Source organism: Neodiprion fabricii, chromosome 3 (assembly GCF_021155785.1).
Source record: "Neodiprion fabricii isolate iyNeoFabr1 chromosome 3, iyNeoFabr1.1, whole genome shotgun sequence".
Taxonomy (NCBI): domain Eukaryota; kingdom Metazoa; phylum Arthropoda; class Insecta; order Hymenoptera; family Diprionidae; genus Neodiprion; species Neodiprion fabricii.
Window position 1 is genome coordinate 13222502 of NC_060241.1, and position 19923 is coordinate 13242424.

General features: G+C 38.2%; 1 protein-coding gene and 2 long non-coding RNA genes across 3 annotated transcripts in view; 2 read left to right on the forward strand and 1 right to left on the reverse strand.

The window, feature by feature from the left end:
* Positions 1 to 19923, forward strand: part of LOC124178533 (glutamate receptor ionotropic, NMDA 2B) — a 2057245-nt gene that overhangs the window by 1968432 nt on the left and 68890 nt on the right. The window lies entirely within an intron of this gene.
* Positions 5024 to 18142, reverse strand: LOC124178556. Its single transcript, XR_006869834.1, has 3 exons — positions 18131 to 18142; positions 9659 to 9664; positions 5024 to 5139 (listed from the first exon to the last, which is right to left on the reverse strand). It is a non-coding gene; the product is annotated as an uncharacterized LOC124178556 (long non-coding RNA).
* LOC124178559 lies at positions 16026 to 17271 on the forward strand. Its single transcript, XR_006869837.1, has 2 exons — positions 16026 to 16813; positions 16936 to 17271. It is a non-coding gene; the product is annotated as an uncharacterized LOC124178559 (long non-coding RNA).

A 19923-nucleotide genomic window follows, 5' to 3' on the forward strand; every position in this document is an offset into this window, starting at 1 on the left:
GAGAGTACAAAACTTTATTTGGATAGCACAAAATAGCACAAAACGAGTATATAATGTTGAGTGTCTTCCAACCTCCGAACACCTCGTGGGTACCAACTTAACATTAAGTTGAAACCCGCATCTAATTGTCTGCATATTTCGAAAATGATAATGGTACAGAACTTCTCTTTTGCGGCACAAAACAGCACAAAACGAGCACAATATGTCTAGCATATGTCAATTCTATTTGGTCATCGTCGGGTTCCAAGTTGATAGAGCTATTATATTATAGCATCAAAAGATGTAGAGTCGGGTATTCAGGAGTTGAATTAATTGAATTTATTCAGGTAATTCAGCTTCATTTTTCTATTCCAAATAATAATTATTATTTTTCCTCAAATTCGGGTAGATTTATTAAATTCAAATTGCTTCATTTGAATTCAGGTATTTGGAAATTTTCTTCTTCTTGATTTGAAATTACTTTCTTATTTGAATTTAATTATTTTTCTCTCTAAACATCAAATTTTGGCACGAATCTAAAGTTATTCAAAGTAACTTGACTCATTACAACTCTTCCTAATTCAGTTATATCTCAAATAATTCTCACGATTTCGGTTATCATTTTTAGTGATTCAGTGAATTCTTATTTATTCAGATATTTTGTGTTAACTCAGGTGAATCGTAATTGATTTACAAACCTATTGACACGTCAGTTCAGCGAGTTACTTTTCCCTCGCATTATTGAGAAATCGGATGTCAATGATAAATTTAAAACTAGTGGAAAAATTATGTTGCAAAGACTCAAAAAATGTTCGGAAAGCATAATTCAGATTGATTGAATGACTAATTATGAACCCTAACGGCATATCAACCGTCTAAAATCTCTAGTTTTATACATACATCGATGATTGGAAGTGTTTTGTAGCATTAAATCTTAAATCCGTTGATTTATTTCGAGATTTATTTTTATTTTCACTCGTAGATGTGTGTTTCGTAGTATTGTGTATCTGGGCATTCGCTTATTTTCGCACACACGAGTGTGCGTCCGTGGGTGTGCGGCCGGCAGCGTGTGCCACGGCAACAATACTGAGGTCAGCGCTCGAGAAGGGGTACAACAGGGAGAAAGGGAAGGTGCCGATATTTAATTCGTGAACGAATAATAATAATTCACCCAGACGAACAAAACAGCAATTTCCGTGGCGGCAAATCCAGATGAAATGGTGCACTCTGATTGGCCTAACGCTATCGCTTATAATTCAAAAACTATGCGTCGGACGAGCTTGCGGCAAAGAAATTCTCGATTGGATTTGAGTCAGGTATCACGCTGGCTGGTCCGTGTCCCCCAATTTAGGGACATCGTGTATTTATGTCTACGCTCGTAAAGAGTTGGAGCCATCTGAGCACGGAAAAGCGGCTTGTCGCGGGAACGCGAAAAGGGTTAGGAAGGCTGACAGAAAATTACGTATGCCGGTTCTACTCCGTCGGTTGCGGTGACGTCATCAGCCTAACGTTGAAGTACGAACCAGCAGCCGATAAGATACGGGGCGGATGACGTCATACGTTGTCACTATCATATATTTAGGAAAGAAGTTTGTGACCGGGAGGTAGATTGAAAATGAAAGGTTCGTCGAAGTTCCGGTCAGGAAGAAGAAGAATTTAATAGTTGAAAAACGTGAATATACAAAATCGACGTTTCGGCCGGGCCCTGCCGACCATCCTCAGGAAATAAAATCTAAATAGTTAACAAAAAATAGGATGCTTCAACAAAACAATTCAGAGTTGAGAGCATGGAATATGTTTAACAATACAATATTTGTTGTTTTACAGAATTAAGTGAAAATTAAACAGTTTTAACGCAGCTGTCAAAGTGACAGTTTTAGGTTACGTGTCAAAATTTGAAGATAGGTTAATCAGATGAAAAATTGGTTTAAGAGAAATGAAAATTTGTCAGAAAAAAGCTTATTAATAATTTGGAAAAAAGGAGATGGGAAAAGATTAAATTAATTTAGAAAAGATTACTCACAAAAAATGACAACCGGTACATGCTTAGATGTTGTTAGTGGTACAGCATTTCGGACGGAAGTGAAGGTTAGCGGGGAACCATCCGTAAATCTATGTTGTTGATCACGTGTGAGATTTGAACTGTGCTCGAAAGTCATGGAGTACAAAGGCAGTGACCAATCAGGAGTAAGGGGCGTTACTGTTTTGAGAACCAACGATAATGTAGACTAGAGGATGTTGGAGTATAGGTGGCTAAGATTTTCGATATCTGTACGTTTGTTAACCGAGTTCCTTTTGTTCTTAGAGATATGTATCATTTCTTTGATAATGCGTTTGTACCAATTCGGTTCTGTAGCAAGGGTTATAGAGTTGTTAAAATCGAAATTGTGACCCAGGGTCAAAGCGTGATCTGCTAAAGCGCATCTTTCAGTGACATGGCATTTGATATTAGAACGATGACCAGAAATTCTATTTTTTAGGTGTTGTGACGTTTGTCCAATATAACTCATGCTACAGTCTCGACATGGTATTTTATATACACAGTTGATTTTCTCTAAATTAGGAGTAACAGATTTAAGATGAGAAAAAAGAGACAGTTTGGTAGTATTAGATATTTTAAAAGTAATTTCAATTCCCTCGTTCTTAAGAATTTTTTGGATTTGGCTAGATAGATTTTCTACATACGGTATAGAGATAGAGTTTTTAAATTTATCATTAACATCAGTTGGATTGTTGGAGTCTACATTCCAATCAATCGAGTTGTACATTTTTTCTATTCTATACTTTTTGATATCATTGATGAATTTGATAGGGTAGCCATTGGAAGTAAGAGTTGTTTCTACAAGTTTTAAATTCTTTTTAAGGAATTGAGGGTTTGATATTTTAAGGCAGCGATCGAACAAGGATATGGCGACAGATTTTTTGTGTTTGATGGGATGATGTGAGTTGAAATGAATGTATCTCCCAGACCAGGTTGGTTTATGGTGCCAATCTAAGATTATGGTGTTATTGCGGTTGATTACCATAGTGTCTAAAAAACTGATTTTTCCATCTTTTTCCAACTCGAAAGTGAATTGGATACGTGGGTGAAAGCTGTTGAATTTATTAAGAAGGAGTTGTAGATTTTCGTTTTTAACACACGTTATAATATCATCGACGTAACGATAGTAAAAAGGTAGGCTGAAAGGAAGATTTGAAATGATTTTTTTTTCCAAGTGTTCAAGTACCAGATTCGCTACTACTGGGCTAATCGGTGAGCCCATTGCTACGCCAAAAATTTGTTGGTAGAAATTATCTTTGTAGGCGAAATAGCATGAATCTAGACACAGTTTGGTGGCGGCTAGGAATTCTTTTTTATTAATGTTTTTTTTATAAAAAAATAAAAACTGGCCCAATTTGAAAGGTCACACTAACATTAATAAAAAAGAATTCCTAGCCGCCACCAAACTGTGTCTAGATTCATGCTATTTCGCCTACAAAGATAATTTCTACCAACAAATTTTTGGCGTAGCAATGGGCTCACCGATTAGCCCAGTAGTAGCGAATCTGGTACTTGAACACTTGGAAAAAAAAATCATTTCAAATCTTCCTTTCAGCCTACCTTTTTACTATCGTTACGTCGATGATATTATAACGTGTGTTAAAAACGAAAATCTACAACTCCTTCTTAATAAATTCAACAGCTTTCACCCACGTATCCAATTCACTTTCGAGTTGGAAAAAGATGGAAAAATCAGTTTTTTAGACACTATGGTAATCAACCGCAATAACACCATAATCTTAGATTGGCACCATAAACCAACCTGGTCTGGGAGATACATTCATTTCAACTCACATCATCCCATCAAACACAAAAAATCTGTCGCCATATCCTTGTTCGATCGCTGCCTTAAAATATCAAACCCTCAATTCCTTAAAAAGAATTTAAAACTTGTAGAAACAACTCTTACTTCCAATGGCTACCCTATCAAATTCATCAATGATATCAAAAAGTATAGAATAGAAAAAATGTACAACTCGATTGATTGGAATGTAGACTCCAACAATCCAACTGATGTTAATGATAAATTTAAAAACTCTATCTCTATACCGTATGTAGAAAATCTATCTAGCCAAATCCAAAAAATTCTTAAGAACGAGGGAATTGAAATTACTTTTAAAATATCTAATACTACCAAACTGTCTCTTTTTTCTCATCTTAAATCTGTTACTCCTAATTTAGAGAAAATCAACTGTGTATATAAAATACCATGTCGAGACTGTAGCATGAGTTATATTGGACAAACGTCACAACACCTAAAAAATAGAATTTCTGGTCATCGTTCTAATATCAAATGCCATGTCACTGAAAGATGCGCTTTAGCAGATCACGCTTTGACCCTGGGTCACAATTTCGATTTTAACAACTCTATAACCCTTGCTACAGAACCGAATTGGTACAAACGCATTATCAAAGAAATGATACATATCTCTAAGAACAAAAGGAACTCGGTTAACAAACGTACAGATATCGAAAATCTTAGCCACCTATACTCCAACATCCTCTAGTCTACATTATCGTTGGTTCTCAAAACAGTAACGCCCCTTACTCCTGATTGGTCACTGCCTTTGTACTCCATGACTTTCGAGCACAGTTCAAATCTCACACGTGATCAACAACATAGATTTACGGATGGTTCCCCGCTAACCTTCACTTCCGTCCGAAATGCTGTACCACTAACAACATCTAAGCATGTACCGGTTGTCATTTTTTGTGAGTAATCTTTTCTAAATTAATTTAATCTTTTCCCATCTCCTTTTTTCCAAATTATTAATAAGCTTTTTTCTGACAAATTTTCATTTCTCTTAAACCAATTTTTCATCTGATTAACCTATCTTCAAATTTTGACACGTAACCTAAAACTGTCACTTTGACAGCTGCGTTAAAACTGTTTAATTTTCACTTAATTCTGTAAAACAACAAATATTGTATTGTTAAACATATTCCATGCTCTCAACTCTGAATTGTTTTGTTGAAGCATCCTATTTTTTGTTAACTATTTAGATTTTATTTCCTGAGGATGGTCGGCAGGGCCCGGCCGAAACGTCGATTTTGTATATTCACGTTTTTCAACTATTAAATTCTTCTTCTTCCTGACCGGAACTTCGACGAACCTTTCACTATCATATATGGCACGCGGGGGCTGACAGAAAGCAGTCCAACTCTGATCTCTCGAGGGCTCACACCCAAGTGCGATTCATAACAATAGCAATAAAGACACTCTGTACCAAGACCTCTTGATTCACATTTCATAATCAAACCTTCTAACCCCTACAATCGTACAACTTTGAGAATCTGAAAAATGCGGAACAAGTCGAGGGAACTAAGCATATCACCATCTGCTATAAAATGATTCTTTCGACAACTGATCTTGACTAGTAGTTCGACAAGAATAAGGTCACTTGTCTCACCAACATCGTCGAAAAGTTCAACCATCATAATTCTGGGTAGGCACTGTTTGAGATTATCGATCTTACGGTTGACATCAACTGGTATGATCTGCTGCTTGGCGGTTCGTCAACATTCACGAAGCTGTCAAAAGAAATTCAGCGGAGACATGCCGTGGTAAACATCATCAACACCGACGAACACTGCTTCTTGTGGACGTAGTTAGGGAGCTGGCTGTCATTTTGGTAAATGATTTGTTCGTCTCTCATATTGATAGGGATGAAAGTTCAGATCGATACAAATCGATTTGGTCCAGTTAATTAAGGTCCTACGTCCCAACGTTTTTGAGTTACAGCGCTTCAAGAATGTGAAAAAAAAGAGTACTAAATCATGTGTTCGTGTCTTCTTCTTGGACTGATGGTCAGAATCATCCCGAAAACGTTGAAAATCCACAAGCAGACATGCAGGGCCCTGCATTATCACGGGACGTAGTTGTAAAGATGTAAAAAAAAGCTCTAGTAAATCATTTGTTCGTCGTTCTAGTTGCTTCCATTCGATTCAATAGGACTGTCATGCGAAAATTACGCAATGATTATATATATTCATATATTCAATGGTGAGTGCGAGCGTTAACGTTATATTAAATTTATGTATAAGCAAGATTAGGCGTGCGTTACGCCGGGAAGCAGTATTCAGACTGCTCACACGGCCTCTCGCCGGGCTCGACGACAGTGCATATAAAGTGCATATAATCGCGTAATTTGAGCACTGCTGCCGATAGGGAAGCCAAGCGCGCAAGGCGGGCTACGCTGCACTATGAATTTTGTACTCATTTGAATGATCCCCGGCATGTTCCTACGAGAGGATATAAAACTGTTAAATTTCATGACAAATGTTTAAGCTCTAACACAGGACTACCCAAATACAAAAAAAAGTTGGCAGACATTTTGGTCACTGATTTTGAGGTGTACCATTTTTTGAAACTCACGCAGAATCAAGGGAAAGTGGGTAATACGGCTATTTGTTGTTGTATTAATAATTTTAGTATTAATATATTATTGAGTGTTTTTCATCGGATCTAATAAAAATAAGAAAAAAAAACAGTTTATTACAACGTCAGAAGACGCAAATGAATTTAAGGGTATATGTTATGGATTGTCTCAGCCAAAAATTGTATGCGATCAGACTTTTCGTACTTTGTTACTTAAAAAAAATCTGAAAAAAATCCAATAACATTCGGCATGCTATGAACAATAATCATCAATGATGATATTGCCCAAAAGTTATTAAAAAATTGTTCAAACAAATAATTATTTAACAATTTATTATATATGTATACTGTATAGGTATATACCTTGTGACGTGGTATTTCGTACCCCGTCACATGGTTTAATTATCGCACTTTCTTACGTACGGAATATCGTTAAAAATACCGACAGCACGTCTGACGCCAATACTCCAAAAAGAACGACTAGTTACCTTTAGGTGAAATTCTCTTTATTAAGCTAATTCTATTACATTTTCTAATTTTGTAACGCTCTACAAGAACCGACTCCGAGACTTCCGCTTCAAGATACCAGGACACTTCCTGACAGGGGTCACTTACCAGCTTAACACTGACCACCACAGACTGCAGACGAACGAATACCGCTGAAACCACTCCCGATGGATGCTTATCTAAGTTGTGAACAGGGTCGTGCGTGATGCACAAACAGTATCTCCAACTATTTAAGACTTATCGGCCACGAATCAACGCTTCGACCGCTCAGATGCATCGCCAGACGGCGTACAGGGCTGTGCGTCAAAAACACAACAAAGCCTCCCGTCGACGATACTTATCAGCCTGGAGCTGAACCGACCACGACATCTACTATGTCGTTGTCTTTCAAATAAAGGACGATTTCCTCTTAATGAACCGTCCTATCGAAGGGCTGTGGCGTGGAATGGGTTAGACTATGCTGACCACGTGCATCTGGTGGATATAGTGTGGGGATCCAGGTCGAGGGCCATCCCCAACAGATCGTTCCGGCATGAGCGCTCCGATGAGCAAGGGCCGGGATGCAGCGCTGACGAAATAGCTACAACGGGGAGTACCAGTGAAGCAAGGAGTGAAGTACAATCGGTCGCAAGTCCAAGAGATCGGCGACGCAATATTATCGCACACCTCAATATCGCAACACATGAGCGGTACGACCTCCCCTCTCACCAACGATACAGCACAGCTAAGGGATAACATCTCCGACCACCTTCCGACGTCCCGATACCTCAATACCTGTCAGCGAGGAAGAAGAAAAACAAGCGGCGAGGGATTATCGCCCTCTACCTGTAGACCAGACCTACGCAACCTGCTGGCCCAATTAGAATAACGCAAATTTGAGGAAGAATCACGCGACAGCAGCACGACGAAATCAGGATCATCGCTCGTCTCGACACTCTACGTTCAGTTTTCACTCTAAGAAGACGTGCTATCCATATATCGTACAGCTATTACTATTTCTTGTATCTCTTGTATCGTAAATTCAGTTTCTCACTTTTGTTACCGCATCTTCGGTGCCTGTTATATCTTCTTTTCACTTGAATGAGGTTCCTTTTCTATTATGTGAAGCCACGAAATTACTTGCAATATATCTTATCTTTATCTCTCTCTCTTTTTCTCTTGCAGTTGGTCAGCGTAAGCCACCTGGGCTCGTACCTTATTCTCTACTATTTTTCATCTTATCCCTTTCTATTTCTTATTGCAAGTAACTTCGCGACTGGTTGACTCTTACTTACGCATTTTTAGTGACTATTGCTTTATTTTATTATCTCTCTCTTCTGGAATAACTAAATATCTAATATCGCTATATGGCAGCGTGTTCTGTTGAATTATCAAATTTTACCTTAGCTATTGAGCATTACTATTTCGTTATATTTTTTTTCTATTATCGTGCGCAAAGTTCGATTTTGCGCATGCATTTGCGTTCGCAAAGTACCACTTTCCCACACGGTGACAAGAGCGTGCGGGAATGCAACTGAGCCAACGGGGATGTAGCTGAGCGTGCGGGAATGTGGTGAGCGTGCGGAAATGTATAAGAGTATACGAGCGATTCCAAGGTATACACGCGCGCGCCATCTCTGCGGCACTCTCTTCGCATTAACACGTGCGAGCGATACTTTGACGTTCGTTGTCCGTATTAAGAAAACGGCAGAATACAATACACAGAACGCACGTCTTAAAGATGTAAACAAAATGAGTCATTAAAAAATATACCGTTTCATTTTGTAAATTGTCACGTTACGATGAATATTAATAATAATTGAAAATAATAAATAAATCAGATTTTTCCTAATTTAATAAATTTATAATAGTCGTATAATTTGTTATTCTTTTGGGCGGGAAGCTTCGCCCCCCCGAACCCTCACGTCCTAGCGCCCCAACGCCACCGTTCTATACGTTTCAATTATTCAAAATAATTGTAGTGGTCAAACTTTGCGCAACTTAATTGGAAAAATAGTATACGATACTCGTGTGCACGTAGGTCATCCCGCACTCACTTCGCTCGTGCGGGAACGACCTACTTTTCGCACTCGTATCGTAATGTACTGTTCTGATTAACTCAAAACTGTTTCTTTACCTATTATCTTTTAGTAATTAATTTCAGTGAGTGTACCGCGTGAGCGATCTTACATCGCCGCGCGGCTTCACTCGTTGTTCTTTTGACTTGGTAGTATTGCGCCGTATCGAATAACATCTTTTTCATTATTTTCTTCGCTAGTGCCGCTGATCGTAGTTGTCCGTAGTCTCTTTGATTTGTCGTATGTTGCGCATTAATTCTCTTGAGTATCACTTGTCGTAATCCCGAAATTATCTTTTACCGTACCAAATATTATCTCTTTCTTCTCGCACTTACCGCAAACTAGAGGCTACGTATCATCTGTTAGTTTCTATATTTTATAATAATTCTCTACTTGACCTGTTTCTTTGAATTTACCTCGTAATCAATAATTCCCTGCCTCTGTTATATCTCTGATAATTCTGGTAATGTGATAACTATTACAATTTTCGTATTTCGCATGTTTCTTATAATCGCTTCGCACATTTTATGGCTCGCTTTATTAATGCTCATTTCAAGTACCTTATCTCTTTCTCTGTTCTGCTTATTTAGGGTAAAACCGTATGAATTATTACCTGGAATCATAGTACCGCGAGCCTACGCATATCGCTCGTTTATTCTGAAAACGTTCTGTTATTGGTTAAATCTGTCGCTCAACTTTTCTCTTGCTGTAAACTAATTGTCTTACATATCTTAACTGTATCTAAATCTCTTCAGTTATTCGCTTGTTATTGAAATTTATCGCTTCTTGGTCAATATATTTGATACTATTTCTGCTTCACCTGTTTCTTATTTTATCTATTGGATTAAACCCCTCCCCTCTACCATTATCTTGTCTATACTAAGCAAGCTGTGCCAAATCATCAACCCTCAACAAATTGGTTACAACCTATACATATATCTATGTATAGGTATGCCCTAACTCTCTACGGAGTTATAACGTTCTCACTTTCTTCTTTCTAAGAAAGATAGACAAACTATACAGTTCATTTCATACCTGCGGGACGGCAGGTAACAGATTTAGAACCCGAACATTTAAAATATGTTTCCAAAATTGTTCCTATCGATTGCTTGTATGCAACATTAGTTATTTTCATTAACATTTTGTAGTCGCAGAATTTTTTACTTGTGGCTTGGCGCGAGCGTAGAGTTCAAAAAAAAATTTATATTCAAATGGTCTGCCTTTGGAAAATCAAGGGTCTGGATGTCTGCCTCTGGATTTTCAACATTTTGAGGACGATTCTGAGCATCGGTTCAAAAGGCAGACATGAACAAATGATTTAGCACACTATCTTTTCTTCATTTTTAAAGCGCTGTCAACTGACAACTCAGCGCTACCATGGTGGCAGACAATTTTTCTGTGGCCCTTCACATTGTTTTTGATCGAACAATTTAGGTCTGCCGAGCGAACATTTCATACACACGTTTTTAAATCATTAAAAAAAGTTAAAAAATTCACTACTACAAAAGGCAGAGGTCCGGATGTCTGCCTCTAGATTTTAATCGGTTTTAGGATGATTGTGACCATGAGTCCAAGAGGCAGATATGAACAAATGATTTAGCACACCCTTTTTCCAATTTTTTAAGCACTGTCAATTGACAACCCAGGCCTGTCATGGTGGCAGACGCGGTCCTTAGTGTTTCTTATGGTACAAAAATTGATATTAATAATGTCTGCCAATCGAACAAATCATTTAGAAATTTACGTACCCAGCTCCCTAGGTAACGGTTAACGTGGCACTGTATACGGAGTCAAAGCTGCAAAATCCTTTCCGACCTAGCAGCTACCCGCCCTACAGCATACGACTGCGGTACAAGGGGGTAAGTTTTCCGATACCTTCAAACCGATATCCCCAAGTTCAATCTTCAAAATAATTTATCGACAAGCACGTTTGAATCAAGTCTTACAGTGTCACTATAATTGAGGAAAAATTTCTAAATCAAGAGAATGATGATTCATTTACTCGTTATAGAAAACAGAATTAACACGGACGACGACAATGAACTTGAATGACACACCATGTTTTATTACGCTTCGATTTGAAATATTTCTCGTTTATTTAGCAGCCAATTGTTACGTCATCGAACTGCAAAATTTTTACATCATTGCTGTTTAAGCTATTTCTAAGTAGAGTACTCGTAACAAAATCCATTGTAAGATTGTTTGAGCGTAAATTAATGTAAAATAAAAAAATAGATCTGACCGACGACGCGCGTAAGATTTTGATATTTAAAAATTATTGATGCAAGGAGTCCGTGCCATTTACTGACTATGTCAATCTTGAATGCTTTCTCGAGCCTATGGTAGGTAGAGTGCAAAAGCATGTTTTGCACATCACGGCTACTACGTTTACCATACTTTTAACGATTCTTCGTCTTGATTCTGGCGGAACCGCGGTCCTGACAGCATTTTGTGGTTCACAAGCGAATTGCAATCTTGAGCTATGACCATCGAAGATTATTTGAATAAAGTTTTGCCGATGGAACCGTTAAGTGCGGAACAGGAACGACAGTTTAAAGCGGCGGAGGTTTGCCAGATCTCCGAGGGACCGGTCATGCCCACAAATATAAAGCATCGCAATCATTCCCATTTCACTGGTAAATATCGCGGTGCGGCGCATCAGGGCTACAATCTGAATCATACAATCTCGCGCAATATACTGTTTGTGGACGGGTTATTACGCACATTTTTCCATCCGCGATTTGGCAACGATCATGGAAGGATTGGTTACTCTTGTCCCAATCAACAAGGACAAGTACATTGCTTTCGCAGAAGAGATTGAAGGCACAAAAGAGAATTTGCGCTTCATCAACTCGATCTGATTCATAGCCAGAAGCAGTAATGAGCTTTCGTTGCATTTATATGACGTGGATAACCAAGTTACTTGTGAATGTCATGATAATACTGAGGAATTCTAGATTGTCGCGTGCAAAAGTGTATTCCCCTACGAATTCATCGATAAATGGGCGAAAATAGGTGAGCAGCAGTTACCGGTGAAGATGAATTTCATTCAAATTTGAACGATTCCGACGTTTTGAATAAAGATCACGTGTACGCCAACAATTTTTGGCAAAACTTTCAAGTTAACTACGCTCGGTGAGTATTCAGATTTATAATGTATGTTTATGGGTGCCTTGTGAGGTGTGGTGGTGGTGGAATAATACTTCAATTGAGTTGCTTTGGAAAGAATTTAATTTCATTTAATTTTAAAACCCTTCACATCGGGTTTATAACCTTAAATCTTACCTGAAAAGAGAAACATCATTCAAAGCTTTGATTTCCTCATTTTTATCATATTAAAATGAGTTTTCTCGTGCTCCTCTCGCACCTGTCGTGTATGTCCTCTGTAGCTATCCAATGGACTCGAGCAGTTCTCTCACGATTCTATCGACTAGAGCAGTATAGCTTAGAGCTCTCATTGCGCGGTAGATTCAATTTAAATGAAGTGTATAATTGAGCTTCATTTACATATAAAACTGATGTACTGCTATTGGTTGATATTCCTAAAAACTTCCGTCGTAATTGCTTCCGAACCTACAATATTGACTCTTTGCATTATTCTACCGCACCGGGGCTTGCTTTCGATGTGATGCTCATGTACGAAAGTCGAGCTTGAATTACTGACAGACATGGACAAAATGCTGTTCATTGAAAAAGGCATCAGAGGTAGTGTCGCACAATGCTCCAACCGGTGTGTAGAGATAACAACTCGTACATGGGCGAAGATTCCGATATAAGCGTAGAAATTACCTAGTTAATGTACTTTGATGTGAATAACCTGTATGGTGCGGCTATGAGCCAACATCTGCCATCCGGTAAATTTGAATGGGCGTATGATTTGCAATTACATTTGCACTCCATCACGGATAATTTCCTGGTTGGATACGAATTGTAATTGAATTTCGCTTGATTTTACCCACAGGGAGTTGAATAACCAAATTCTGTGGTGTCATATGAGCGAACATTTTGTTTTCACGTGGCAGATATTTAACCGATGGAAGTGACACCACCGGTGGCTCTTCTTTTATGTTTCCAATGTCCATTACAAGATGGTGTTATCTCTCAACCTGACTGACATTTCGTGTCATATATGGCATCCTCTTTATGGATTAGTTGTTGTTCTATCAATGTTGACCGACTCTGCTTCGTTTGCAAAGTTCACCGCAGGATGACCACTATTTTATTGGGGTGGTGGAAGAATATTTAATGTTTAAAAATAACGGTTGGATTCTGCCTGCAATCGATCATCATAGTATCAGCATCGTATCCTCCTCTTCCTCATCATCATTAAAACAATGCATCCCTCGCAACCGTTCGAATACGATGATGATGGGAGTAGGGTCTTTAAAGATCTTTTTTCAATGCGTTGCACTTTTGAACATAATTCTGAAATACTTTCTCGTATTATTATTGAAACAGCGATGATAAATATAGAAAAGTTGAAAGAATTCAGAAAACTTATTTTTCAGCGTGTTATTCAAATGCAATGATCATCGGAGATTTGAAAAATTGGTATTTGTAGCATCGCGGGAGGATTCGAGTGGCTTGATATATTGGAGAAGTAGCTTCGAAACTAGAAAAGATTAAAATAGAAACAAAATTTAGAAAAATATTTCGTATATTATTCAAAGGTATATTCTATCCGGGAAAAGAAAATTAATACTGGAAACTTCGTAGAGAAAACGTTATTCAATGAAGTACTTACAAATTAAACTGTCTGGAGTTGTTGGGATTTCAAATGAAAACATTTTCACTAATCACTTTGCCAAACATTTTTCCTACACGATGGATTTTTCAAGTGCGTGAGAATGCCGGCAATACATGAGTTTAATGTCGGTAAAAAATGTCGCCAAAATGAGATTTCGGTGTTCTTCGTTATCATAAACCAGATGAGCTGCCCTTTCGTCATTTTACAATTGAATCTTACGGGACTAGGCTCAAAGTGCGTGATTTATCAGCGTCGAGTGGCCTCATATGATAGTTCAGTGCATTCAGTGCAACTATGTAAATTTTTTCAATTTGTGTGACTAGTAACTGATCCGTAATTTTTTTTTCAAAATTTAAAAAAAAGAAAGTGCTGCACTTTTTGCGAAAATAAGGCATCAGTTGCCCAAGTTTCATTGCAATTGTTCAACGGTGAAGGATTTTTGGCTCTCCGCGTTTTCGAGATGTACAGCGCGTCTTTGAAAGTATCATAACGGGAATCAGAATTCCTTTTCACTGGACCCCGGAACGCGCGAAGAAGCTTTCAAGAAATTAAAGGCTAAGTTTACTTCTTCCCCGATTTTAGCATATCCAGATGTCGCATTTCCTTTTATTTTGGATACAGAGGCCTCTCTTTCAAGAATAGGTGGGGTTCTGTCATAGATTCAGGGAGGTAAAGAAAGAGTGATTAGTTATCACAGTAGAATTCTTAGTAAAACCGAGAGATAATACTGTGTCAAACGTAGGGAGCTTTTAGCCGTTGTGAAAACTGTAATTCATTTTCATCACTATCTAAACGGGAGGAGATTCTTGATTAAAACAGACCATGCCTCTTTAAACCGGTGACTTTCGTTTTAAGCCCCAGAAAGGCAGGTAGCTAGGTGGATTAAAAGGCTCGAACAGTACGATTTTAAGATTCGACACCAAGCAGGGCATAACACAGAAACGCCGATACTCTCTCTCGAAGATCTTGCGAAAAAATGTCAGAACGTAGACAATGTGCAAGCCTAGAGAAATACCGAAACCCCCCTTCTTTATCACAGAAGGTTTCACTCGAAGAAGATCTGGAGGATTAAAGAAAATCTTAAAAAGAAGATAACACTCTAACTCAAATTGCATCCTGGAAGGAAGCGGAGACCTGCACGGACTGGCAAGTTATATCTTCAGCTCAGCCAGACTTGAAAATTCATTCCGCTCAATGGGACTCTATCCTTTTAATTGATGGAATTTTATACCGTGAATGGGGAATCTGCAGACTTAAGGGAAATCAGGCGGCAACTTTTGGTTCCTATGACTCGGGTTCCAGAGAATCTTTTCCTCCACCATGATTCTCGTACAGGCCGATACTTCGCCACGAGCAAAATTCTAGGCAGGATACGCAATTACTACTTTTGGCCGCGTTGCCGGACTGAAGTTGAATACTGGTGTTGAAGATGCCGAGTCTGCACGGCAAAGAAAGGACCTCGAGCTAAAGGACATAGTTCTCTTCAAGTTCACAACGTGGAAGCTCCGTTTAAGAGCTAGCGATGGACATCTTCAGCCCTCTCTCTACAACCTATTCTGAGAATAAATATGCTTGCGTCATTGCCGATTATTTCACCAAGTTACCTGAAGTGGTCCCATTTGCCAATCAAGAAGCCTCTACTGTAGCTGAAGCGTCTGTTGAAGAGTTAATCTGTAGGCACGGAGTTCTTTTAGAACTTCATACGAATCAGGAGTAGCATAGCAAGGCCGGTTCTACAAGCAGATTCCTGTTACCGGCACTTACCGATATCCCCCCCAGACTCAAACCCTTTTTCGCGATGACGTCACAGTCTGCCGTATCGACTTAAGATCAAAAACGTGCAACCTTACCGACAGTTGTATCGGTCAACGGCAAAAATCGCACGGCTTCACCGACAATTCTTATCGGTCGAAGGTTGAAATCGTGCTGTTTTACCGACAATCTTACCGACCAAAGGTTGAAGTCTCTATGTAGTGGTCGCCTGCCAACGGTAAAGGGCGCAGCGGAGGGCGTGAACTTTTTTGCCGACCTGAATGTCGGTTACCGTCCCGCATTCTTTTCTCACAATAGTACTGTTGATGTGTAACATCAAGGGCGTTGCCTAGCTAGAAAGCGCGGGCTACTCCACTTCCCGCGTTAACCGTGGCGAGAGAGAGGGTAAAGAAACAAGTGAGACGGAGCAGCCGAGCTGTCGCCGGAGTGGGGCGGGTGACGCGGCTAGCCTCTTCCACCCCTCACGAGCATTCGGTTTCAAATACTTTTGAACAGCCCAGTGTATCGCGCTGGGCACGACTCAGCGCCTGATGAATAATAGAAAAAAAAAGTAGACTCCTTTCAGATTCCACTTGAAAAATGTACTAGTAATACAGAATTTGATAAGGAACCCGAAACTATTTTTTTTATAATTCAAAAACTTGTCATTAATGAGGTAAAAATCGTCAAACATTTGAATTGTTTATAAAAATTGGGATTTTCAATAATGTTCAACATTGCATTTTTTTTATGAAAGCTTATTCGTTCACCTTCCGAATGCACTGTGAATGATGTCTTTACGTCGAATAGAACCGGATATATGCGAGCTCCTTTTGCATCAAAATTGAATGATTGTCTTGTAACTTTCGATAACAAACATAATTCGGACGGACACCAAAATGCGTATCGATTCTTTTTATCTTTATTTCATGTGAAAAAAAGTATGAATAGATTGAAAAAATACGAGGTCATGTTTTGATTGACGTGACGTAGAATTCCTTGTACGTATGTTGATATAGATAAACATTCTTCATATTTTAACGAAAATTATATTCACCGGCGCACAGTGGTCTGAAAGCCCGAATTCTTGGCCAAAACCCCCAAAACCGAAAGTTATCATCCGAGGTAAAGCTTCACATATTTGTCAATTGATAGCATTAGAGCTTTGAAATCCAATAGGGCAGATGTTCATATTCATTCCATGGCCTGTGGTAAGCCCTCGAAAATGACCATTGTCGAGACTCGCGCGGGACTGTGGTGTGTGCACGCTTTCGAGCGCACGAAAAAAAAGGCTGTAGTTTTTTCAATTTTCATCAAAATCGAGTCAACCAAAATGGATATTATTCCTCAAGGTAAGTGAATTACATAAATTTTGTGAATGAACCAAGTTTCGGAATTTATGGCGATGATATTAATGATGCAATACGAGTGCTGCAAAATAACCTATTTCATCGAATTGCATTACTATCTGTAGAGAATTAGTTATGATCCCCGGAGATCCTGCGGAGATCTCAACGATTCCTAGTGTGAAAAAGTATAGAAAATGTGAAACCGTTGCCATCACCTGCTCGTTTTTGCTCCATTGGTCAAAAATACGCATTCTTTGAAGCAGTGTTTTGTCGACTCGGTCGGAGCCTCGTGGCCCGCCTCGTGGGATTAGTGTAGCGGGGCGACGCAGACAACGTCATTCATCGAAACGACGTCGATGATGAGAATTCAGATAGCGATTAGTATGTATCTTTAAAAATTATGTTATTTTGTTTTATAAGAAAAAAACCTGTATGAATTAAAGGAATTAATTTACAAAATATCACTTTTAACAAAGTTGTACCATTTTTCACGAAATATTCCCGCCATTTTCGGTCCACCATTTTGAATTTTGCATTTTTACATTCGTTTTCGGAATCGGCGACCCCAAAAACATTACCAGTATGAATTTCAGCGAATTGATATCATTTTTCGCGAAAAACATCCGCCATTTAACGTCCGCCATTTCGAATTTTGCATTTTTGTTTTTTTTTCGGAATCAGCGACCCAAAAAACATTTGCACTATGAATTTCTAAAAATTCGTAGCATTTTTTGTAAAAAATATCCGCCATTTCGGGGCCGCCATTTTGAATTTTGCATTTTTGCGTTCATTTTCGAAACCAGCAAGCCAAAAAACTATAGATATAGTAATACTAGCAATTTTCACTGAGAAATATTTGAGTTATTAGTTTTGACCAGGAATTCGGGCTTTTGAACCACTGTGCGGCGTCCGTATTTCTACGCAATGCGATCACGTGACTGGTAATAGTCTAATAGCCGGTATTCATAGTCAGGTTCGATTTGCAGGACTGTCTTGAGGCAGCTCAAAGCATAGCTTGATCGGCTGAGAGCTGTTCCTAATACAGTCTCGAAAATAATACGTAACTATTTACGAATACCGGCCAGACGTCGTCACAGGTCATTTTAAATTGAAAATGCAACGAATAGCTGTGAGCAAATTCATGATATAACAACGAAAATATCATCAATCTCCCAGGTCTCACCACGTGGAGGTCGCTATCAAACAGAGACCCGCCTAACCCGTCCCTACCTCCGAACCATGATCGGGTTTGCACCAAACAAACAGAAAATGATGAAAAATAATATAAAATGGTAAAAGTAAAATTGAACTCGTTTAAACTTAATAAACATAATCACGAAATCTGTATGAGAAGGATGTCATAGAAATTAAATTGAAACAGTATAAGTGAAACATGACAGTCATCTTGATAAAGAAAATTGATATAACAAAGCATCGAGCATTGTATACATTATATGGCTAAATAAATTCTATAGAAAGCGCAGATTATGGAAAGTAGTACGTCACGAGTGCAGGTCACAGATAGTAATGAAAAAATAGGCTATAGAATATTTACATAATATATAGGTATACACGCAGTCTGGTCCGACTGCAGAAAGTATTCCTGGAATGAATAATCAGATATATAATTATAACGATATGACTAGCAAATTTTTAGCACAGTAATACATATAACTAACTAAACATAAATCACAGAAATATTGTACGTAAGCTATATACAAAGCTATTATATTTATGTATATATGTACATATATTTAGATTACAGTGTTTTGTCGTCTGTCGGTCGTGAATTGACTGTTTCTTACGCGCGGCCTTATCTCGGCTTCGATGATTTGAGGGGGTTCGCGGATTGAGCGTTGTCGGGCACGTCTAGAATCTTCGATTTTGGGTTACAAACAAAAGTAAAAGAAATCTGCTCATTTATTCTCCATTTTTTCGGTCCAGAATTTATCGTCACGTTTTATTTTATCAAAAATCAATCCCTTTAGCGTCCAAACTATAAAATAGCACCACTTCCTATTCGTAATGTGTAGAAGACCTTGGACCTGATACATGTAATTATGAGAAAGCTCTAACTTGGCTTTTCCACCTATTATTTTCGTCTCAAATATTAATTCTGTATCCCAAAAATCTATCGAGCGAGCGCAGCGAGCGAGCAAAATTTTTAAATGTTCAAGCGACATTCCACAAAAAGTACTGATATCCCCAAAAAGCACCTCTGTTGCAAAAACCTTTCGCCAAGTATATTAATGTGACAGCCACCCACAAAACAGCCACCTACAAAACTGTCATCAAATCAGATACTGCTGCCAAGTATAATTTATTTAGAAGCCAATGATGATTTTGATATACTATAACTAATGACGACAAAAAAAAATTGAAATCAAAATTGAAATTGAGAAAAAAGAATAATTTTTATCGAAAAAAAAAAATTGGAGATAGTGGTAAAGGCGGGCTTTTTTAAAACAAGCACAAGAAAATACAAGTCGAGCTATATCAATGTTGTAATGGCAATATAAACATGGGCCCGCCAAGTACCACGTACTCCAATTTATTTTTTTTTTATCAAAATTTTTGTATTTTTTTTTTTGAATTTCAATTTTGATTTCAATTTTTTTTTTTTTGTCATCATTAGTTATAGTATATCAAAATCATCATTAGTTTCTAAATAAATTATACTTGGCAGTAGTATCTGATTTGATGACAGTTTTGTAGGTGGCTGATTTGTAAGTAATGTGTGCATGTATGATTACCCCAGAATTACGTCAAGTTTATTTCTAAAAACAAAACGCGCGTATTTTAGTGGCCTAATACGTACGCGCCGTATTTACTTTGTATGGAAAATTCTGCCAGGTACATTGTAATTTTACCTTGGAAACTTATGTAGTCACAATAAGTGATAAGAATATTCCTTATGATCGACAAAGTGTAAACACTCATGCTGAATGCCGAATATCGATTTCGATCATTTTACCTAAACACGTAATAAATTGATGACATATGTTAGCCACTAATGCAAACCGGGCTAGTACCACACGTCACAATGCATTCTAGTTTATATTTTCGTATGTATAAAAAAACTAGAGAATGAATTTATACTGCTATTATGAACA